Raw genomic sequence first — 22,362 nt, 5'->3', positions numbered from 1 at the left:
TTAAAACTGGGAATGCAGTGGCTTAGAGGAATGATTGACAGTCCCAAGTTTGCACATGGGATGAAGTCAGGGAGCCAGAGTTGAAACCTAGGGTTTCAACCCTCCTGGGGACCTCACCATCTTTCTTTGCTGTGGCATCTGCTGCAATGCGGGTCCAGCCCTCTGGTGTGAGACATGAGGAACATTTGAGTGAGGACTTACCAATTGGACTTGTTGAAGGACATATGTGAGCCTTCTCTGTCCCTGGATGTGTGAGCCTTAGATCTGGGCCAAGTCACGTCCTTCTGAAATGAGCACCTTTTAGCCTCTGTGAGGTTCTGATGAAATGTGGCGTGACCTTTAGGTCAACTTCTCAGACAGGCCACTGGGGAATCAGTCATGACAGTCCCACTTGTTTCTTTGTCGGATGCCTCTGAAGACCAGCAAGGCACCTGCTGTGGTGTCAGGTGGCACCTCCGTGAGACAAGACCCAGGACACCAGTCATTTCCAAGTGCTAGGTACGGGCCATGCTGGAGCAATGGCTCAGACTTCCCCTTGGCTTACTGAAAACAAGGAACTCTGAAGAAGCACAAGAATGAGATTTTTATGTGTGTGTATAACTCCGTTCTGTGGAGGATCCAGCAATGGGATCTCATTAGCAGGGCCACAGAAGCTCAGGGGAGGTAGAAATTCAATAAACACTCTTTAGTGGTGGTTCCTGTCCAATCTGGCCAGGGGTGCTTAGTAGACTTGAACTTATAAGAAGTCAAGTGTTTACTTTAAAACTGGCTATTAGGGATGAGAAAGGAGTTTCCCAAATGAAATAATGGCATCAAGGGGAGTTGTCAATAGTGATGAAAAGTGGGAAATCTAGGGAAGGCAACGATTACGCAGTTTCTGGAAGAGAAGGACGAAAGGTGACTGGGAAGAGGCCTTGCTTAATCAAAGCCTTTTTCCAGCCATAAAGAATATTGTAAACCAGGGAAATCATTCCTATGTTGGAATTCTCAGACCTAAAGAACTGAATGCTCACTTTTACTTATGTTCATGGAGGACTAACTAGGCTCTTATCATGCTGACCAAAATACGTGGGCGTTTATCAATCAGAGTATCAGTCTGTTCCTTTTTTATTTAGAAACATGTCTCTCTGGTGACTAGAAACTGATTTGTGTCAGTTCCATCTGTTAGGTAGAATTAGAGTAACCCAATTATCAGACGTATTAGAAGTAGAACAAAGAAAATGGGTAGATTTTTAAAGGCGGTTTAATTTAGTCACATACAACGTGGAAGTTCATCTGCTTGGAAACAGACATATTTAGTGACAAAAATAATCATATTACCTATTTGAAGTGGGTGGTAGTGGATGATTCCTAACTTTTTTTATATATTTAATGCCTTTAGTTTTTATTTAATTGATAATTTGCCAGTTAATTTTTTTTAATTTTTATTGTTATTCAGTTACAATGGTCTGCATTTTCTCCCCATCCCTCCACCCCACCCCAGCCAATCCCACCTCCCTCCCCCACCTCTACCCTCCCCCTTGATTTTGTCCATGTGTCCTTTATAGTAGCTCCTGTAAACCCCTCTCCCCACTATCCCCTCCCCACGCCCCTCTGGCTATTGTTACATTGTTCTTAATTTCAATGTCTCTGGTTATATTTTTGTTCTTCACCTTCAGATTTTGTTTCCCTTCATTGCATGCAATTTGAGTGTATCTTGACAATTGAACAACTCTATTTCTCGTGGAACACATTTTCTATAAACTGTTCTCATTTGCCTTCTCAGAAAACTTCCTCAGGTTCCAAACTGGGTGAATTTCTTATAGCCCCACAGGTGTAGGTGATTCTTTACAGCTTTTCTGACTTTGACTTTTTTTTTTTTTAATGCTAGATGTAACGTTCCTTTATTTTTCTGGGTCTGGATCAGGCCTCAGCCCATGGGACGCAGCCTGGCTGTGCCAGTGTCGCCAGTGCCCTGACCATCCTACGTTCTCTCCCAAGTCTCAGCACTTAGCTTGTCTTCCCAGACATTCTTTTAAATTTATTTTTCAATTACAGTTTATGTTCAGTGTTACTCTGTATTAGTTTCAGATAAACAGCATAGTAATTAGATAATCATGTACTTTACAGAGTGCTCCCCTCAATATTCAAGAACCCACCTAGTTATTACAAAGAACCCATATATAGTTATTATAATATTAGTGATATTCCCTATGCTGTACTTTATATCCCTATGACTTCTGTAGCTACCAATTTGTGCTTCTTAATTCCTCACCTTTTTTACAAAATTACCTCCCCTCTGATTTTAACTGGTTTACATTTACTTAGTCTCTGGTCTTCATACTGAAATTTGGTGTCTATTGAAGGACAATGAGGAGGCACCAAGGAGTGACTATTCCTTTAGAATTTGGGGGATTAGAGTCTTCGCTCCCCAGCGGAAGACTAATAAGTCTTCCCCAATTATTAGAGAACCTTTTATGTAATACTAGTCCCTGCAGAAAGAAATGAAGTGGCATATTGCTGTTTTCAACAAAGTAACAGTCTAGAACAGTGGTCCCCAACGTTTTGGGCACCAGGGATCGGTTTCATTGCAGATAGTTTTTCTATGGACCATTGGGGGGCAGGATAGCTTTATACCCTGCCACCAGATGCAGCTTGTCAGCTGCCACTCACTGATAGGGTGTTGATATGAGCCTGCAGGCAATTGATTTATCATGGTCTCTGTGCAGTCAAACCTCTCTGCTCATGATAATATGATAATCTGTATTTGCAGGCTCTCCCCAGTGCTAGCATCACTGCCTCAGCTCCACCTCAGACCATCAGGCATTAGATTCTCATAAGGAGTCTGCAGCCTAGAGCCCTCTGGTACAGTTCACAGCAGGGTTCATGCCCCTACAAGAATCTAATGTCTACGCTGATCTGACAGGATGCAGAGCTCAGGTAGTAATGCAAGAGATGGGGAGCGGCTATAAGTACAGAGGAAGCTTTGCTCGCCTGCCCCCCTGCTTCTCACCTGTGCAGCCTGGTACTGGTCCGTGGCCCAGGGGTTGGGGACCCATGGTCTAGTAGATATGGACATGCAAATAAGCAATTGGAATATTATCATTGCATCACAGTTGGAGGTGGGGTGAGGATGGGAGTGAGCCCTTTACAAGTGCACAGCAGACTGTGGACAAAGAGAGAGGAGTGAGAGAGCCTGGCATGTCCTGGCGCTCTTCACTATCCCTGATATAGAAAGCAGACTTGGACAGGTAAGTAAAAACCAGATCAGGAAAGGCTTGTATCCACTCTAAGATAGTTTAAATATGAGCCTGTAGGTTGTAAGAAGTCAATGAAGTGTTTTAAATGGCATAATTAGAAGGCGTGCAGTTCTGGGTTCATTGGTAGACATTGTCATTCTTACCTAGCACAAGGCCAAGTTTGACATGGATCAGGAGACAAGAAAGGTTTTCCTTTATTCCCTCTGGAAGTGGTTGAGGCAACTCTGCACATTAGTGGGTTTTTTGTTTGTTTTGATTTTGTTTCTCCTTGGGGTGGGGAGGATTTTTTTATCATGGTAACATAGAATTTGCCATTTTAACTGTTTTTAAGTGTTCAATTCAGTGATACGAGTACTTTCACTATTGTCACTATCAATCTCCAAAACCAACTTTCCATCCCCCCAAATAGAGAGTTTAACCATTAAACAGTAACTCCCCACTTACACTGCCCCCCATGCTCTGCTAACCTCTAATCTACTTCCTTTGGCATGAATTTGCCTACTCCAGATAGCCCATGTAAGTAGCATCATATAATAGTTGTTCTTTTATGTCCAGATTGTTTCACTTAGTAAAATTTTTCCAAGGTTCATCATGTATCATAATTTCATTTCTTTTTATAACTGAATAATATCCCATTGTATGTATGAAACACATTATATGTTTATCTAATCTGTTGATAGAGGCACGGGTTGTTTCTACCTTTGGCTATTTGAATAATGATGCAGTGAATACTGGCCTACACGTATCTGTCTGAATCTTCACTTTCAGTTCGTTTGCATATGTACCTTGAAGTAGAATTTCTGGGTCATCTGATAATCTTCTGTTTAACTCTTCAAGTAACCACCAAAATGGTTTCCGCAGTGGCTGCACCATTTCACATTCCCACCGGTAACGTGTGACAGTTCTAATTCCTTCACATCCTTGCCAACACTTTTCCTTTTCTGTTGTAATTTTGTTTTACTGTTACAGTCATCCTAAGTGGGTGTGAAGTATAGCTTCATTGTGGTTGTGTGCCCACTAAGGGACATGCAAAGATGTTTTCTAGTGAGTAATACCAAGCTTTGAAGACATTTCTGTTCATGAGGTTTCCTAAGATAAGTGTTCCTGTTTTTGCCATACAAGATGATGTTTGAATATAGACTTGTGTTTCTAAGTTAAGGCTTACAGTTGGAGCATTCTTTCAAGGTTTTGGAGAATCCTTTGCTCTGAAATACCCTCTAAGGTATTCAGGATCAATTTGCTGATGCTGAAACTTCTGGCAGCTGCATTGTGCCTACCTACACAATTGCCACTTTCCTTGCCCTGGTTCCGACCCTCCCTGTCTCTGGGCTGGACTAGGGCAGCGGCCTGCCTGCCACTCTTCCAGTCTGTCATCTCCTCTCCTTCTACTTCTATGAGCACAAGCATCAGAATCAGACCCTGGTCTGAGTCCTAGCTCTGCCACTGCTAGCTGTGACACCTTGGACAAGTCATTTAATCTCAATAACTCTGTATCCCTGCCTATAGAAAGGGAAAACCATGGCATCCATTAATTGGCCTGTTGTGAGGACAATGCATGAGCTCTTGGTACTTTGCTGAGCACATAACAGGGGTGTCAAACTCATTTTCACTGGGGGCCACATCAGCCTCGCAGTTGCCTTCAAAGGGCTAAGTGTAATCTTAGGACCGTATAAATGTAACTGCTCCTTAACTAGGGGCAAGGAGCTCGGCACTGCCACTGGGTAGAAACAAGGTGCCAGGCTGGATAAAACAAGGTAGAGGGCCAGATTTGGCCTGCGGGCCTTGTGTTTGCCACCTGTGACATAGAACATGTCAGTAATTGTTACTTTGGGGCCTATTATGTGGCCTGCACTTACCTTTCTAAAGCCTGATTATAGAACTCCTCAGCTTGAACTACTTTGGATTTCTACTTCTCCAAACAAAGTTCAAACTGTTTGGCAGTCCATAAAAGGCCTTCAGAGCCCAGGTGGCTGGCCTGGTCTGCTGCCTCACTCCTTCACCTCAGCCCCCTGAGCCACTGGCCAATATGGACTAGCGCATTCATGTGACCAGAGCTTAGTGCGTGCTCTTCGCTCTGCCTGATTGAACCTCATATAAATAATGTGTCCTTGACTCTCAAGCCTACAGAAAGACCTGTCCTCTGTGCAGCCCTTCCTGGCATGCTGGCTGGGTCACAGCCTGCTTATCTCTGTTACAGTGATTATCTGTTGTCCATGGTGCTTTTGCATTGCACTCGTCTCTCTGACTTATCTCACTTACCATGTCCTGTTTATATCGTGCACACTGTCAGGGTTTCATCAAGATGATCAGGATGTGAATATGGAAATTACTTTACCAAGTCATTTACAGAAACCAGCCCTACTCCCTTCCCATCTTCTCTAGCTTGACATGGTTTGTCAGACTCGTAGATGGGGTTTCCGTGTCTTTAAACTCAACCTGTCTTTTCATGTGGCCCTATAGTCATCAGGACAGACTCCTTAAAGGTGAACCATGGATAGATCCTATTGCTGCTGTTGCTCTTGGCTGTGTTTTCTTTATTCAACAACTTTATGGAACACCCAGTTTGTGTAAGTCACTTAATAGTCCCCCTAAGGGAGACATAGAATTGCAGAAGATGTTTTTGTTAATGAGCCTTCTCAAGATAAATCTTCTTGCTCACCCTGTGACTTTGAGGAATGTAAACCCCGGGACAAATTGTAGTTTCTACCATTTTCTTGAGAGATCTTGGGAAATTCTGGCTTCTCACGGCATCATTGTATTTCCAAAATTGTTCAGCCTTCTTGATGGGTACGTGGGGCCACTTGAAGTCCTGACTCAGCTCTTCAATGTCTGGTGAAATCCGAACTAGAGAGACAAGAAAAATCCTGCTGTTGTAAGTCTAGAGGGAGATCATGGTAGGTAGCAATTCAGAAATAAATACTCAGAATAACCCTATGTTGTCTGCAATCTCCGATGAGTTCTCTAATACCAACTTTTATCTGAAGTTCTACTAGGTTGAGACTCATAATTTTATCACTTTTTATATTTAAAGAAAGTGTGTGGATATGATCTTTTATTCTTTATAACCTCCCTTCCTGACTCTCTGGTCTCATAATAAAAGATACAAATCCAGCAGTGTTCTTTTGACAAGACATTAATAAAAGTGGGGGAAAAGTGTGAGTCAGGAGAAGTGTTCTAGCAGAAAGTAGAGGCTAAGCATTCTTTTCAAAACTAGACATAAAACTTAGTTCAGCACTTCTTGATAGTTAAGGCAAAGGAGAATAATAAAGCAAATATCAAGAACGGAATTAACACTTTGAAATGTTATGATTTCACAACCTTAAAATTGCTTAGTTGAAAGTTTTCTGTTTTTAAGAGAAGTGGCGATTGTAGGCATCCACTGTGGTCCTCCTTGGGCTTAGTAGACTTCTAGATTTGAGGTTGGGGGCAGCCTTGGAAGTGAGGATGGACCTTTGTTTCTGAGTTATAAAGATAGCAGGCTACAGGCACTCACTATTCCATGTTTTTTTATCTAGTCGTTAAAAACATTGTTGCCCCGGGAAGTGGCACCTTGCCATCTGATTGGTGGTAAGAGTGTAATATTTTTGTACTAGAGGCCGTTAAGTAGGTACCAAAACTATGTAAGAGTTACATGGTTTATTAAATGCTTTTACATACATCTAGCTGTAGTCAACCCTCTCAATAACCCTCTAATGTTTTATTATCACCCATATTTAACAAGGATAGAACTGACACTCATGGAGGTTAAGTAAATGAGCAGCTCATTGGTGGCAGAGCTAGGGTTGGAAACTGGGTCCTGGGATCCTCAGGCCTCATTTTTTCCATTCCACCATCCTCCACAATTATTTGCTGGGTTCCATAGTTACTGGCTAGATAGTGTCTCTGATGGATGGATGCAAGGGTGTGAAGGAGAACACGCAGCAAAGCACTGGAGTGAGTGTGTAAGTACAATATCTAGGTATGTGAGTTAGTGGCTTGGCTGTTTATTATAAAAGTACAATAATGTCAAAATTTAATCTTCTTTTTTGATTTATCCTATCTCATTTTACAGAGCAGATGCCATAAGATATTTTTGATTAAGGGCCAAAAGTATTCAAACTGTGATGATCGATAATTAGTAATAGAGGTCTCTGCTCATTGCTAAATTTTGTATGTTTGAGTGTTCTCTTCAGTTCATATTTATGACTAGCATTCTTGAAATATATATTTTGGGATGGTGACCAAAAAACCCTAGATTTTATTTTCTGAAACTGGATATTGTATGATAGTGCATCGCTAAAAGTTTATTCATGGATCTCTCTAACATGAATATTTATCCATCTGGGCAAAGCCCCCTCAATTCTCTAAGCAGGACCAGTCACAAAGGCATCACAATGAAAGCCAGAGGTAGAGGGGAGTATGTCCAGATTCACTAATATAAAGATGAAACCGGAGCTTGACGTTAAGTAAGAGTCATGGCTGCATAGCTCTTCCCCTCAAGAAGTCTCGTTCTGGATGGGAGCTCTGATTCAAAGAAGATAGCAAAGGGCAGGTCTTGAGTAGGCTGGAAATGCTGTCTTGATAAAACCTTCTGAAATCCACTCTCCTTCCAGCCAAAGAGATCTCTCTGACCTCAGCTTCTCTCCCTTGTCGATCCCAACCATCAGGTATAAGAAGCTGCCATGTATTGTCCATTATCTTTGTAGAGTAAGCTCCTTCAGGAAAAGGTTCAGGTCTTTGTCCTTGGCTTATAGTAGCAGAAGGCCACCCTGATGCTCCTGAACAATCCAGAATTTTTAAGTAAGACCTGTCTGTCATACAGGTAGAACTATGATACGTTTCCTGTTTCTCTACATTCTATCTCCATCTCCCATATGGCATTAGAGTGAAGAAGCTTATGACATATCAAGTAACACAGTGACAGTTATTGTGCAAGTGAGCGGCAACTGATAATGCTAGGCACTCTCTCAGGTTCAACAAGCTCTGCTCCGAGAAGGTTCCCACTTTCTCTCCGTTTCCTTTATGAAATTTATCTTTGTGCATGTAGATGTAAGATACGTACTTTTAAGATGTAATAATCCTTACTCAAATTATTTCGGATAAACAAAGTCCTCTATATTATTGAACAAACAACAAAAACAAGATACCTCAGACCCAGGGTTCTAGGTCTTCCCTGATCCACTTAAGGCAAAATGAAATGCCCGTGTAGAAGTAGAACCTTAACCTAAATTCTTCAGGGGTTTTTTCCTCCTCTCTTTGAAGGGAAAGATGAGTGGGAAAACTCAGGTCGATTTCAATTCTAAGATAATTCAATTCCTTATTCTTTTTTTTTTTTTTTGCAATCACATAGTCAGACCCAGTTAATGAAAACAATTTTTTCTGTGACTTGATTCTTAAAGTGAATAATAAATAATGAATTGTAGTATAGGAGGAAACATTTTAATGACAAAAAATGTCAACATAATTCTATAGGGTGCTATGTTAAGATTTTCACTAAAATTCTTCTGAGCTATAATTTGCTTATATAACATTAATTTCATGTATACAACATAATGATTTGATATATGCATATGTTGCAAAATGATCACCACAGTAAGTCTAAGAAATATCCATTACCATTTATAATTACAAATTTTTAATCTCTTGTGATCAGAACTTTTAAGATCTACTCTCTTAATAACTTTCAAATATGCAATACAGTGTTATTAACTGTAGTCACCATGCTGTCATTACATCCCCATGACAACTACTTATAACTGGAGGTCTGTATCCTTTGACCAGCTTCTCCTGTTTTGCCCACCACCCACCCCCAACTCTAGAGACCACTACCATGTCCTCTGTATCTGAGTGCATGGTTTTGCTGATGTCTTTCTCTGTCTGACTTATATCACTTACCATGATGCCCTCATGTTTTTGCAAGTGACAACAACATTCATTCTTTTTTGTGGCTGAATATTACATTGTGTGTATCACATATTTTTATCCACTCATTTATCGATAGCTACTTAGTTTGTTTCCACACCTTGGCTATTGTAAAGAATGTGGCAATGAATATGAGGTGCAGATATCCTTTTAAGTTAGCATTTTCATTTTCTTTGGACAAATCCCCAATGAATTGTTGATTATATGGTAGTTCTATTTTCAGTTTTTTGAGGATCCACCATACTGCGTACCACAGTCACTGCACCAATTTACATTCCCATCCACAGTACACAAGAGTTCCCTTTCTCCACGTTCTTGCCAACATATTTCTTTTTGATAATAGCCAATTCAACAAGATGAGGTGGCATCTCATTCACATATGAGTTCTTTACATATTTTGGATATTAACCCCTTGTAAGATATAGGACTTGCAAATATTTTCTCTCATTGAGTAGATTGCCTTTTTATTTTGTTGAATGTTAGCTTTGCTGTGCAGAAGCATTTTAGCATGATGTAGTTTCACTTGTTTATTTTTATTTTTTGTTGCCTTTGCTCTTGATGTCAAATCCAAAAAATTATTGCCATGACCCAAGTCAAGAAGCTTATTGTCTATGTTTGCTTCTAGGAGTTTTATGGTCTCAAGTCTTGTGTTCATGTCTTTAATCCGTTTTGAGTTAATGTTTGTGCAAGCTGTAAGATAGTGATCCAGTTTCATTCTTCTGCGTGTGTCTGTCCAGTTTTTTCAACAACATTTATTGAAGAGATTTTCCTTTCTCCATTGTATATTCTTGGCATCTTTGTCATAAATTAATCGACCATATATGTGTAGGTTTACTTTGGGGCTCTCTATTCTGTTCCATTGATCTTTGGGTTTTTTAAATGACCTTACCATTCTAATTTGATTACTATAACCTTACAGTATAGTTTGAAGTCAATGAGAAGGACCCTTCAGCTTTGTTCTTTTTTCTCAAAACTGCTCAGGCTATTTGAGGTCTTTTGTGGTTCCATAGACGTTTTAGGATTGTTTGTTCTATTTCTGTGAAAAATGCTATGGGTGTTTTGATAGGGATTGCACTGAATCCGTAGATTGCTTTGGGTAATATGGACATTTTACCAGTTTTAATTTTTCCAATCTGTGAGCATAGTTTATCTTTCCATTTATGTTGTTTTCAGTATCTTCAATCAATATTTTATAGTTTTTAGTGTATTGGCATTTCACCTCCTTGGTTAAATTTATTCCTAGGTAAAAAATAGTTAATCCACCCGGGCTGGCATAGTTCACTGGATTGAGCGTGGGCCTGTGAACCAAAGGGTCACCAGTTCAATTCCCAGTCAGGGAACATGCCTGGGTTGCAGGCCAGGTCCCCAGTAGGGGGCGTGTGAGAGGCAACCACACACTGATGTTTCTCTCTCTCTTTCTCCTTCCCTTCCTCTCTCTCTAAAAATAAATAAATAAAATCTCTTAAAAAATAGTTAATCCTCTGGCAGGGACTTGGCTCTCCCCTGGGATGTCTGAAGCTGTACCTTCCAGATTCAATCAGGTCCAGCCAGTGTAGCTTCCTTCTTCTTTGTTAAGTCCCAGCTGCCTGTGCTCACACGATGATTACCCTGCATTAGGAAAGTGTAGGAGTCACTAAGGTTATTGTGCAGTTCAAAAGAGATTTAACTTTTTCTTATAAACTACCTTCCTTTCAACAATAAAGTTATCCCCTTCTGAGAGAAGTTTTAAAAAATCAGATAAGCTGCAAGTAGGTAGTGCCACAGGATGCCTCTCTTTCTTCCTCTTGGCTTCTAGGAAGCTGGCCCTGATGGCCGGGTCTGAGCTTTCAACGGGACTCTAATTTACAGGTTAGAACGTGCCATTGTTGTTGTTAATGTTTTCCTTGTGCTTTTCATGAAGCTCTTTGAAGAGAAGAAAAAGTCCTCAGATCTCTGTGCTTCCCCAACACCCCGCTGCAATCCCTCTCTCTCTCTCTCTTTTTTTGTTTCATGTCTAATTTTTATTCTGAAATGTAAAGCTTTTCTGAATTAAAGTACAGTTGATGTACAATATTGTATTAGTTCCAGGTGTAGAACATAGTGAGATTTCACATTTATATACCTTTCAAAGTGATTGCCACAAAAAGTCCACTATTCATCAGTCGCCATATGAAGTTATTGTGATATTGATATTATTAATATTCCCTATGTTGTTCTTTACATATCCATGACTTATTTATAAGTTTGTACCTCTTAATCCCCTTAACCTTTTTCCCATAACCCCACCACCCAACCCTCTGGCAATTATCAGTTTTCCTGTATCCATGGGTCAGTTTGTTTTGTTTGTTCATTTCAGTTTTTTACATTCCACTTCTAAGTGAAATGATACAGTGTTTGTCTTTCTCTGACTTAATTTCACTTAGCATCATACCCTCCAGGTCTATCCATGTTGTTGCAAATAGCAAGATCCCTTTCTTTGTCGTGGCTGTGTAACATCCCAGTGTGCTCGTGCACAGATAGCCACTTCTCCATCCGTCCATCTAGTGAGGAGCGCCTGGGTCGCTTCAGTGACTTGGCTCTTGTAAATAATGCTGCAGTAAACAGAGAGGCGCAGACACCTTTTTGGATTGTTCCACTTCTGGGTGCTTATCTGAAGAAAAGAATTGCTGGGTCCTTCTTTGTCCCTTATTATATAGCTTTTGTTTTAAAGTGTTTTTGTCTGGTATAGGTATTGCTATCCCAGCTTCTCTCTCTTTTTTTCATTTCCATTCTCAAAACACCATTTTAAGGGACTTCTTCATACATTTTGCTTAAGTACGTTTATTGAGAACTTCTTGAACATGCGTAGGAAAATCACAAAAATCCAATGAATAGTTTAGGAGGCTACTTAAAGTCACTGGGTAGCTCTGACCATAGGCTTTTAGAAAGGCAGAGCTCTGTTAAATATTGTATGACATAAATAAGATTTCCTTTCAAAAGATGCATCATTATTAGTGTTTCTTCAGGAAAGAGAAATTGTAGCAATGGGATAAAAGTGTTTCTTTGATTTTCTGTGACTCCTTTGTTGCCAGTGGAAGTAGGGTTCTTGCAGTGTCACAAGGAAAACACTCCAAGACACCCAGGTGGTTAAGATTTATTTGGGTGAAAATAGAAGGCTGCCCGAAGTTTCCAATGTCTCATCTCTGTCTATCCCCACATGGAAAAGTCCAATCTTGCCTTCCTCAGGCCCAGAAATAGGGCTAGTGTTCAGAAGTTTTGCACCGTTGGTTTCAGTCCATGCCTCAGTCCCCGTCCGGCTAGCGTAGTCTGTTCCTGGCTGGTGCTGTGGTCAGGCCCACACAGTCAGTCAGTGGCCCCCGCAGTCACACAGCTGCTACGGAGAGAACACGTGAGTGGAGAGGGCAAGCACAAGTGAGTGCGTGAGGAAGAGAGGGCCCTTTGTCTTTGGTATGCTCAGGTTATATTATCTCAGATTTGGGACAGACCAGGCACTTTTTCAAAATAACCAATTAACTCCCCAAGCTTTCCAGGGCTTCTGATGGGTCCAACCCGTAACCCATCCACTCCCTAGATCCCTGCAAGGGTGTCCAACCTTTTGGCATGTCTGAGCCACACATTAAATACACAAACACTATCGAAAACTGATGAACAAAAAAAAAGAATAGGTTTTAGGTACATTTATGATTTTGTGTTGGGCCACATTCATAGCCATCCTGCCCCGTATGCAGGCCGTAGGCCACAAGTTGGCCACCCCTGCTAGGCTAGGGCTTCATGTGTCCTATCCAATCTGATCCTTTTCCCAGGCTAGACTGACAGACCTCTCTGGCCTCCACTGTGGCTCCTACTGCACATGTGCTCACCTCCCCCTTTATTGTTCTGTCCCTCCCCCCAGCGATCTGTGGGGAACAGACAGGAACAGACAGGTGTGTGAAGCTATAACTTCCTGGGAAGCAAACTCAGGCTCCCTAGTTGATTATGCTTAATAATGTCCAATTTCCTTTGCCCCTTCCTTTATTAATATCTAGCTACCTATGTTAACACCTCCAGCCAAAAGTTTCCCAAAGCACACTGGGCCTTCTGGCTAGGTATCCCTGGGATTGGGCTAAAATGGGCATGTGTGCAAGAGAATGAGTGAGGTTTCCAGCTGACATCGGGAAAAACTAGGGAAGAGGAGTGTATACTGTTAGTTTTGTAAGATATGAATGCTAGTAAACTCGTCAACTGCTGGCATCCTCAGAAAAGACTCTGAATTGCTTTCTTACCTCTCAGTTTCATTACAGCCACCTTCTCTAACTCTGCCTTGAAAAATAACTAAACACAGGGGTCCAGAAAGAGTGGGTCAAAGTGTGGTGCCCTAAATAAAAAATGTTGACGCTATCATGAATAAGGGAGAGTGTGAAGGGCCGGCACTCGCACATAGTGCTGGCGGGGCTGCAGATGGGCGCCACCATGGTAGAAGGTGAGTTGTCAGTTTCTATGCAACCCGGCATTTCTACTTCAGTACGTCTAGCAGGAGGTAAGCATAAGAGTGTCCACTGAGAAATAACAGAAGTATTTTCATACCATGGGAAACCGTGAAGCAGTTAAAAGAAATGAGCTAGATTTGTCCCAGCTCAACACAGAAGATCATTGAGTCGGGAGGTGGGGGCAGGGGAGGAAGCTGATACACATGTGTACTTTATGAGATACCATATAGTTTCTGTGGCTACATTTACGTACAATCACACACAGATATGAGTGTATGTATATGGTGTGCAGGTTTATCTGGAAGGAGACACACCTAATATTTACCTCGGGAAAGAAAGAGAGGAGACAGGAATGGAGGACGCTCATAGAGGATTTAGCTTTTTCTGAAATGCCAAGAAGACTTAAGTGTGTGCTCATGGTTACTGACTTAATTTAAGTTTAAGACGAAAAGAAGAGCATTGCCCCTCTGGTGATGGGACTGGGCGGTTTCTGGGGCTCAGGGACATTTTTGCATCATCACGTGATCTGTCAGCATATTTCAGGTGACGAGCAACTTCACTTTTTGGAGACAGATTATTTCTGCCCTCACTCATGGTGCTTTTTGCTGCCCTTCCTTCAGATTTGGCTACCTGTAAAATGCTAATGTATAACAGATGGCTCTTGTTTAACTTACAAGTGCCTCACAAATACTAATTTGCACTTTCAGATTGAGAATAAGTTCACATTCTCTCATGGCTGAGTGAGTTTTTTAGAGAAAGCCAAGATGAGCATCGTCAGTAGGAACCTGTGAGGATCACAAAAATCATAGGTTCCCTTGTAAAAAGATGACTAGTACAGCAGGAAAAAAGCTAAGTGTCTGCTTTAAGTTGAAAGGAAGAGCAGGATACCCAGGGCACACAAAGGACATTATTGAACCACATAAATGTGGGTTTGAAAACAGTGCATTGACATTTAACCTGCCAGCCTTAATTCTGCAGCTGGATCATCTGTTTGAGAAAAACTGCTGTTTTAACACTTTTCCTTCCTTCTGGGCTGTGGAAGTTGTCGTCATCTCAGATTCCCACTCCTGAGCTTTGGAACAATGCTGTGTTTAAGTGGGATTTTCAGGTGACTCTGGAGCTAGTCTTGAGGTAGAGCCAACCACCTCATCCATCAGTTTTTGACTGTGGGAAACACTTGTATTACTCTAGATGTGAAGCTGTTCTCAGTCCCATTAATTCCTCTTTGATTTAATTGGTCTTTCAATGTCTGGCGTATATGAAGTGAGGATAGAAATATCAACTGACTCCAACTCTTTGGCCTAAATTAATCTAGTCTTACAGCCTGGAAATAATGCCCATCGTGTTTGCTACATCGGATTAGTTTATTGATCAATGCTTTAACCTGGTTTGTCCATTGCACGAAACCTGTATTGATCTTTTCCTTCATTAGCCTTTGACTCATACAAACATTCTGAAGGAAGATGAAATGGGGCCTTCTAAATTATTGTTGTCTGCAGTGCAGAGATGTGTGTTATGTTGTATATAGTCAGGTGTGTGCTTTCTGTTAGAGTGTGCAAGCCCAAAGCTGCTACCTGGGTTGGAGCGGGGGGCCCCATACTGCTTAGCTTGCTATCCCTCCATTGTGACAGAGAAGCATCCTTGTGTGATTTTTTTTTTTACATTAGTAGCAGAGGTTAGGCATGTTCCCCCTAAACTCTTTTCCATTATTAGATCATTTGTATACCTTTTGGATTTCTCTAAAGTCATTGTGGTCATTCATTATTTCATCTAATAAGTATACACTAAGTGCTCAAAACTTGTTCAGGTAGCATGTGCTGGACATAGAAGATGAAAAAGAAGTAATGATGCTCTCAAAGAGTTTAAAGGACACCACAGAAGGTTAATGTGTAAAAAATGAATGCAGTGGTAGAGGTAAGCAAAGGTATAAATGAGAAGTAGCCAATTTAAATACTGATTCTGTAGCATCTTTCAGAGTAATGAGTTTCACGTGACTACTCTATAAAAATTACTTATAGTATTTTAAAGATAAATTGAGAAAGCACCTTACTTAGTAGCTAGTACATTTCAGGCTTTCAATTATGGTGGTTTTCTCTTCCTTCTCTCAAACTCTGAATGCCTTTTCCATATCTTTGGATAACTTGATACCTTTCAGTTACATTTCTTTTCAATTCTCATCTTAGATTGGCAAATTTTAGTGTGACCAGCTGGACACAACCTCAGCCCCTGCATCCCTGTACTTAATCTTTCTCAATCCTTACCAGATGTGTTACATTTTCTTCAAGTGCAACAATTTGACCTGGACACAAGGTACAGAAGGACCCTTGTGCTCCAAAACCATAGAATAATATCTTGTGTCTTTTCTGGTGGTAGTTGACATTTTGTTGGCCACTTTTTTTTAGGCAGTAACCCAGGTCACTGTCTTTAAAAATAGTTTATGAGGCCATCAAGTCATCTCTTCTAAGTCATTGTGCCAGAGAGAAAGCTCACCAGGCAAACAGTAGAATGTGGATTATATTTTCAATAAAAATATTTTCTTCTGTTTGCCTCGGTGAAACACTCCAGTTGTTTGTTTGTTGATTGTTTGCCAGTCACAGCTCTAGATGTTTGCTTTGCAAATCACTGCCAATGTCTTGGTTGTGGTGCTTCTAGTTCTCATTAGCTGTGAGAGTTTTGTGCCATCTGCATTTCAAGATTTTAAAGTATACTTTCTCCCTCCAGAAGGTTTTACAACTCAGTTGGATCCATTTATTCCTCCTCATATTTCCAGGTTTCTAAATCCATCTCTTCCCTGTAATACAGAACAACAATGACCAATTTTGTGCCAACGTTCTTGAAAATAGAGTTTTGTCTGGAATCTTGGCAATTTTGTGAACTATTTCATGCATGTAAAAACATATTGTAGCTATATGTAAAGTACAAAGAATAAAGATAAAATGAACACTCATGTGCTTTCTATTCACCTAAATCAATAAGACATTATCAATAACTGTATGTTTCTCTCTAATTGTATCTCTCCTTCCTTAGAGGTAACCTCTGACCAAAACTCTGTATCTGTTATTCTCTTGCTTCTGCTTTGGGTTTGCTACATGTGGATATTTCTCTAAGTACTACTAATAAACAATATCAAATATTGAGTGCGCCAACTTAAAGTATCAGCCACAGTGGACTGTCCCTGAGCTATACCTTTTCATTGGTCTGTGTTCTTACATTGGCCCCAACACCACATCATCTTCCTATAACTTTAAAAGTGTGTTGTTGTGTAGTAGGGAGTCTTCCTGACTTATCCCTATTCTTCTTCTCTCAACTGTCTTTGCTATTCTTGCCCCTTTTATCTTCCATGTAATTTTTAGCATTAACTTGTCAACTTACACACACTGGGTATTTTTGAGGCATTGTGCTGAATTTTTAGATTAATATCAGGATAATTGACATCTGAAATATGTTTCTTATCTTTGATCATGGCCTATTTATTCTAGTCTTCTTTCATTCCAATAAAGGTTATGATTTTTCTCCTGGAGTTGATAGATTTAAAAACATAACTAAAAAAAAGAATGGAATCAATAACACAGTGCCATTTATGTCGGGTAAATATACTTGCACATAAAACTGTAATGCACCCCTTACAAGAACTCATACAAACAAAAGGATACACATCAAACATTAGAATGTTGTTCTACGGATTTTGTGGAATTAAAGTAGAAAGGGAAGGGGACCAGTATTGACTTATGGGCCAAAAGATGAAGAGAATTATCTTAAAGTTTGAAATGTTTTAAAAAATTAAATAAGTCTTGTAATCTTTTGTTAATATATTTTCCTGGTTTATTTATTGCTGCTGTTCTTGTTCTTTAAAACTGGTCATATTTTAAACTTTGTTTTGTAATCCTTTACTGCTAGGATATAAAAATGCTTTTGCTTTTTGGATGTTAATCTTAGAACCAGCCAACTTGTAAAATTCTTAATATTTCTATTTGCCTTTGGATTCATTTAGGATTTCCATTCAAGAAATTATGTAGACAGCAAAGAATGACAGTTGTTTTTCTTTTCTCAAATTGCACAGCACAGTTTTGAATAGTACTAATAATAGTGGATGTATTTCACTTTTTTAATCTTTAAAAAGATTTCTTCCAATGTTTTATTGTTGAATATGACTTAAGCAAGTTCCCTTTACTTCCTACTTTTTCTTATTGTTGGGTGTGTGTGTGTGTGTGTGTGTGTGTGTGTGAGTGAATGGATATTCCGGTGCTTTTTTTGCATCTATAAAGATCATCACATGTTTTTTCTAGTTCACTCCCCCCCATTAATGTGATTGGTACAACATTAGAAAGTATATTTAGGTACTGAATCTTAAAATCCCTGGAATATGCTCAATTAGATCATGATATAGTATCTTTTTCCTACTACTTTATTGGATTCAGCTTGCCATTATTTTGTTGTTTTTTAAATTTATACTGATGAATGAGAGTAGTCTTTGATTTCTCCTATTCTCCTTACGTACTCTTAGTCTCATACAGTGAGTTAGGGAATATTCCCTATTTATAATCTTTATTCAAAATGTTTTAATGCTTAATCGACTACACCTGCAAAATGGTCGTGTGATCACGGACAAGTTACTCAGTCTCATTAAGCTTTTACCTTCCTGACAAATAAAGTGGGGGTGATATATACTAGTGGCATGGGATCGTTGGGAGCATTGGTTGAAATAATCCATATGAAGCACTTAGCTCATTGGCTGACATGCAGAAAGCAAGCACACAAAAGTGGTAGATATGGTTGTATTGTCATTCATTAGTCTCTTCTCATCCAAAACATATGTGCTTGTTCTTTCCTTGTTGTAAACAGGTTGCCTTTTGTGTTTGTAATCACACAAGTAAGGCTATTTGAAACCACTAAATGTTCTAGGATTAGTTCCCTTACGCTACAGTTAGAAAGACCAAGCATAAGAGGGCAAGTCTGCAGGTACTTGCTCCTTGGCATGAAACTCTCTTGGTCTGGTTTGATGTCAGAGCAACTAGCAACAGTAACTCAAAACAAAGTCCTTTTAAAGTCTCAAATTATCACTCTTCTTTTTAACCAATTGAGTCCAACCCCATGAAAGGTGTTATGGGAAATACAATTAAGTATGAGACTCATTGTGTGTATTGTTGCCTTGAACAAGGAGGCACATAGGGGAACACTAGGTTCGCAGCTTCATCTGATCCGTGGCCTCACGGTGTTTAAGGATAGACTAGCTCCGTGGTTTTAATCCAGTGGCAGTTTTGCCCCCCGAAGGACGTTTGGCAGTGTCTAGGGATGTTTTTGGTTGTTACAACGGGGGTATTGCTGGTGCTACTGGCATCTGGGGTGAGAAGCAAGGGATACTGCTGAACATCTTAATGCACAGGGCAGCCCTATAACAAAGAACTGCCTGGTCTGAAATGTCAATAGTGCTACCTTTAGAACCCGAATGTATCAAAGTGACTCTCCCACAAGTATCTCTCTGTATCTTTTGGGTTTCTTCTTCAAAATTCTAAAATTCCAGGTCCCACCCCTAGATAATCTTTCAACGTGGCAGAGCCTTAAATCCTCAATTTTTAAACATGCAGATGAGTCTGGTGTAGGTGGTCCTGGAAGTTCACCCTAAGAAATACTGAAATAGACACAGTGAAAGCATTTTAATAAATGCATTTACCAAGTACTTGGAGGGCAAAAGAGAAAGAATGATAGGTCAGCAACAAGAGTGCTTAGGGGTTTGCACTGAGGAGCAGCCAGACTCATTGGCTCGTTCTTGTCGTTGTAGCAATGATTTCCCAAGTAACTTGGCCTTGTGTAGCAGTGGTTTCTTACCCCGGTTACATGCACAGCACAGCTGAACGGTTTCCATCATTATCGAGCACTTTGTGCCCAGCCAGCCACGCTACAGCGCCACGTCAGTGGTGAGGATCTGCTATTGTCCCAGGTAGGCTCACACAGGGCTGAGTGCCGTGGATGGAATTCATGGTGCTGTTTGCAGAAGTTCATTTACTGCCATCCTGGTTGCAGTTAGGGTTACCAATACCTAGAGGAAATTTTGTATCGTTTTATTCTCTCTTTGCCAAATTGTTCTGGCTTTCTCACCGCCCATTTCAGCAACAGCATTCACTAATGTCGGTTGACCAAAAACCCATTTGTTGTACACCATCTTTGTATAAAAGGCACTTTTTAGACAGTGCTTACATAGCACTTACAATTTCCCAGGAATTGTTCCAAGTACTTTCAGTATATTAGATGATTTAAATTTCACTTGATCTGATGACGAGGTGCTATTACTACTATTAGGGTGGCTGGTGACACAGGCTATGAAAGAATTCACAAAGAGAAGAAAATGCAGAGGGCAAAGTTTTATTTTTATTTTCCCAACAGAGGGAAAGGGATAGGTGTGGAGAAATGCACCAGCAGCTAAAAGTTGAGGCTGTCAGTTTTTGGGGTGATAAAGGGGAAGGGCGATGTAGCTGGGTAGTCACGGCAATTATTTATAAACCAGGAGGCTTCGGGCCGATTGTGCAAGCTTCAGTTCCTTCTGCCGCTATCACTGGGTTCAGGGTCCGGGTGCTCTGGTCTGGCATGTCCTGTTTGTGTAAGTTTTAAACACCTGCGTGGGGGATGCTCCTAGTAATCCCTCCAGTCCTGAGAACAGAGGCTCAGAGAGACAGCAGTTAATTATACCTGACGTACTGACGGAAAGACAGAGAGCTAGCACTGATAAAGAGGGCCTAAAAGGGGCTTATTTGTCTTTTTAATTACTAGCTACATTTTTAAGTGAGGAAACTGAGGCCGAGGGGGATAAGTGATATTCCCCTTGTCACACAGCTAATACAAGTAGGGACTCAAAACCAGACACTGTCATTGCTAGGCCTGAACTCTCAGCCATGTGACCATACCTGGTCTCCAAAATCCAGCGTCTGGCACAAATAACGCCCCATTTTTGTTACAAAATCTTTTATTACAAAATCATAAGCGTGTAATTCTGTAACATAACAATATCACACTCAAGCACACCATATGACATTTTAGTTGAAATGTTCAAATTAAGTCTATGAATTATTACACCCATATTATTACCCTACTGACCACACTTAAGCAGGCCTTACTTTTGCTGGACCCTGTATTTTCTGTGATCATAGAATTAAATTTACAAAATGCTCATACCCGAGAAATTCATTGTTTAAAAGGCCTCTGCTGTTAAGTGGATGCTCTGCTTTATACATTGGGATTTTTAATTCTACTTCATTTCTGCAAATGTCTGAAGGGCCTTAGTGCTGTTAAATGTGAAATACCTGCCCTAGATCCTGTACAGTCACCCCATTGGATTCCGCACGGAGCCCCCTGTTGGAGACTGAATTTTACTTTCTTGAGAGTAGGAAAGGAGACATCAATAGTGCAGGAAGAAAGTAGTCTCTGGACGTATCATTGGAATGTCGTTCCGCAAATTATTGCCTTCTCGGACTGTCCATAGCAGCTTCCGAGTTTCCTTTTCTCTCCCGCTCAGCTCCGTCATGGGCTTCTGCCTATAGGACTAAACCAGAGAGAGGTCAAAGCCAGTGACTGCGGTTAGTGTCGGTGAGTGACTCTGAGTGTGTCCCTCCCAAATAGAAAATGTTTGATTTCTCAACTTAGCGTCATCTATCACCTATACATTTGTATTTCAAAGTTGACTGTATGGATACCATAATCAATACAATACCTTCATTTTTTCCTTCTAAGACTGGAAACACAGCTAAAAGATGGTTGTGAAAACAATATTCAGCTAAGCAGCTGGCATTTCCCCTGGAATTAGTTACATTGTTTTATGCCATTTCCTATTTATATTCTCTGGGGACCAAGTTAGCAGTTTTCATAAAACTTACCTTAGAGTATTTGTGTTCATTTTTGTTGATTATTTTGTTTAAATTAGGTAGTTTAAATTTTTTAATGTATTTAATACCTGTTTACTTTGCTTATACATTTTTTTTAATTTTAAAGAATTATATTTGAGGATTTCAATGTGACATGGTTTTCTGTGATGCTTCTGGCAGAACTAAAGAGGGGAGTGAGTTTGCAAAGAAGCATTGTTCAATAATGGTAACAAAGACAATTAGCTGATTAAAAAACAATTAGCACCAGTTATAACTACATGACTGTGTCAGTTATTTGAAATGGCTTGGAAGTGTCACATTTTGTTATTCCCTTTCTCAAGCCAAATAGGCTTCAGACAGAAACTTCAACCACAGCAGCACTTCCTTTATGTGGAGGTCACTATTCCGAGTCTGTGGACATTTAAAATGTAAGCGGTAATCTAACAACAAGCAAAGACCTCTGACCATACAAAATACATGTCACAAAGCCAAAACAACAAGTGCATGTATTTATTCATCAAAAGGGGCTATAATTAAAGTATATTTGTTCTTAAGTTAGAATATTTGTTTCAGTAATTAGAATTTCCAGACCACAGCACATTGGAAGGTGGGAAAAAGGAGGAAAATACAAACTACATAAACAAAAGCAAAACATTTCTAGTTGACACCTAGAAAATGAACCAAACCCTGGAAGTCAGAAAAATTCACAGGGCAATGCTCTACAGTGCTCAGCTAGGCTACCAGACACATTAAAGATTCAACATAATATATTAACTTGATTACAGTGGGCCTAAGTTATTAACAGTGGGCTAAATTATGTTCAATATAGGCTGTTTAATAAAGCAAAAGTTTATAATCCACTTAAAAAGAGATTAACCCACAGTTTTCTGAGAAATTAGCAAACAGCCCCTAATGAAATGACAA

At 40.1% G+C, this 22,362-nt stretch overlaps 1 protein-coding gene across 1 annotated transcript in view; it reads left to right on the top strand.

Annotated features, from left to right (window-relative positions):
* The window catches only part of RYR3 (ryanodine receptor 3), a 534,646-nt gene that overhangs the window by 116,831 nt on the left and 395,453 nt on the right, over positions 1-22,362 (top strand). The window lies entirely within an intron of this gene.

Source organism: Desmodus rotundus, chromosome 7 (genome assembly GCF_022682495.2).
Source record: "Desmodus rotundus isolate HL8 chromosome 7, HLdesRot8A.1, whole genome shotgun sequence".
NCBI classification, from domain to species: Eukaryota; Metazoa; Chordata; class Mammalia; order Chiroptera; family Phyllostomidae; genus Desmodus; species Desmodus rotundus.
Note: the sequence above shows the minus strand (reverse complement) of the source record. Positions and strands in the feature narration are given on the sequence as shown.